This window comes from Octodon degus, unplaced genomic scaffold (genome assembly GCF_000260255.1).
Source record: "Octodon degus isolate 3935 unplaced genomic scaffold, OctDeg1.0 scaffold00070, whole genome shotgun sequence".
Classification (NCBI taxonomy): domain Eukaryota; kingdom Metazoa; phylum Chordata; class Mammalia; order Rodentia; family Octodontidae; genus Octodon; species Octodon degus.
Window position 1 is genome coordinate 8,614,785 of NW_004524646.1, and position 2,513 is coordinate 8,617,297.

General features: G+C 57.3%; 1 pseudogene; it reads right to left on the reverse strand.

Annotated features, from left to right (window-relative positions):
• LOC101572164 overlaps positions 1-1,076 on the reverse strand; it is a 1,515-nt pseudogene extending 439 nt beyond the window's left edge.
• Between the last annotated feature and the right edge of the window lie 1,437 nt (positions 1,077-2,513).

The window sequence follows — 2,513 nt, forward strand, 5'->3', positions numbered from 1 at the left end:
GCCGCCTCCGCGGGCCCCGGCGGCGCGCTCCCCGGGCACGGGTCGGCCCAGCCCAGCTCCCGCAGCCGGCGGCGCCTGTACTGCTCATAGTGCCGCGCGTGCGTCTGCTCGCGCAGGTCCTCCATGTTGGTGCACACCAGCATCTCCCGCAGCTTCACGAAGTCGCAGTGCTCCTCGTTCTCCACCTCCACCAAGCCCCAGCTGTACTGGCGCGCGCGCACCCACCTGCCGCCCACGCACACCTCGTCGGTGCTGCCCACCACGGCGAAGGGCAGCTGCGCGTTCATGGCGGCGTTGAGCGCGGCCGTGGCCTGGTCGTCGGTCGGGAAGCGGTACAGGTGCACGCCCTGGCGCGCCAGCTCGGCCATCACGCGCGCCTTGAAGCTCTGCAGCTCGGGCCGGGACAGCGTGTCGGCCTTGGCGACCAGCGGGATGACGTTCACGCGGCTGCCCAGGCTGCGCAGCGCGCACAGGTCCAGCGCCTTGAGCGAGTGGCCCGTGGGCGCCAGGAAGTAGAGGCACGCGTGCAGCCGCGAGTCGGGGCGCGGGGCGGGCGCGCGCGGCACGCGCAGCTCCTCCTGCAGGAAGGCCTCGAACTGCGCGTCGATGTAGGCGGCGATGGACCGGTGGCTGTCCTCCCGGTTCATCTGGTCCCCGAAGCCCACGGTGCTCACCACGGTCAGCGTCAGCGACACGTGGCTCTCGCGCAGCTCGCGCGTCTCGGCGCGCAGCCCGGTGGCCGGGCAGAAGTGCGAGGCCTGCGCGCCGTCGGGGCGGCAGTTGAAGAGCGTGGCCACCAGCGTGGACTTGCCCAGGCCGGTCTCCCCCACGCACAGCAGGTTGAAGCGGAAGCCCTGCTGCGTGCGCTGGTCCACCAGCTGCTCGGGCAGCGTGTCCAGCCCCACGTAGCCGCTGGGCGTCAGGCAGCGGGTGGGCTCGGCCTTGCCGCAGGCGTCGTGGACGTTGTCGTAGTGGTCCTGGTCTTCGTCAGACCCGGGCGGGGCCTCGCAAGGCTCCTCTGTGGTCCTGTGTGGCTGAGAGCCGGGGTGACTCACCTCCTCGTAGTAGCCTGCCATGGTGGTGGGGTCCAACAGGGGAGGGGGCGGGGCCGACTCGGAGGGGCGGGGCCATCGTTGTGGGCGTTGCTGGAGGAGGGGTGGTCATAGCTACTGGGTGGGGCCCAGAGCGTGAGCGCACAGGCAAGAGTAGTCTGCATACTGTTCTCCCTCTCCAGAAGGCCTGCACGCGCTCTTAACCACTTACCTGAACTTATTATTTTCAATTCCCAGCCTTGTATTCCCAGCCTTTTAATTTTTTTAAAAAACAAATACGCATTTATTTATGTAAGACAGTGTCTCGTGAAATGTTGTCCAGGCTGGGCTCACACTTGTCATCTTTTCTCTCAACCTCTCGGGTCAATGGGATACACGTCTGGGTTCACCACCATGCCTGGATCCCAGACCTTTCTGTTTTATTATGAGACTGCGTCCGTCTAAATCTCCTGCGCTGGCTTTGAACTTGTCTCCTGCCTGAGCTTCCCAAGAAGCTGAGATTCCAGGCATGTCCACCATAACTAGTTACTCCCTGTTTTGTTTGTTTGTTTGTTTGTTTGTTTTGCTCCGAATGCCTTCAGGGCAGGTTTGGCTGGCTTGAGTTGTGGGGATCGAACCACAGCAACCTGAGCCTGACTGCTTTGTTGAAGCAACCACTTAAAGAACTGAGCTAAGGGGCAGGCCCGCTACTCCCTGTTTTTTGACATCTGTTAAAGAGAATTTTAAATGATATGAAGACTACAGTTAAGCAAACATATTTGAATAATCCTGCCCAAATAATTTTTTTTTTTAGCTTGCTTGCTTGCTTGCTTTCTTTCTTTCTTTCTTTCTTTCTTTCTTTCTTTTCTGCCCAAATAATCTTACTAAGCCACTGGGATGTGGCTCAGGGGCAGTGCACCTGCCTTGCTTGTGTGAGTCCCTGAGTTCAACTCTTAGCACTCCCAAAAGAAACAAATTATACATATGTTTCTGTTCAGTCTTTCATCCTATTTTCATGGGTTTTGACAGTGCAATTTTTGCTGTTTTATGGCATATAAACCCAGCTAACCTCATCTAATAAAGTAGGATGTCAATTCTGCATTGGGTTACAGCTTAGAAGACTGCCAGTAACAGTGGTAGATGGCTTAAATGGCATAGGTGACAAGAGGTTGTGGGCAGTGACACTTCAGTTTGCCTATGGAATATGTCAGCTAGCTATCACATCTTCCTTGAGCTACCACATCTTTTTAAGACAAGATCTCGCTTTGCAGTTATGTGTGTGTGGCCAGCTCAGCCCACCAGGGGGCGGGGCTGGCTGGCATGTGGTGCTGGGGGATTGAACCGCGGTCCCTGAGCTTCGCCAAGCTTGTTCCAAGTCGGTGCTTTAGACCACTGAGCCATCTCGCAAGCCCAGTACCATCTTATTTGTAAAAATGTGAAACTGAAAAAGGTTTGAAATAATCAGCTCAGAGCTGTCAAACT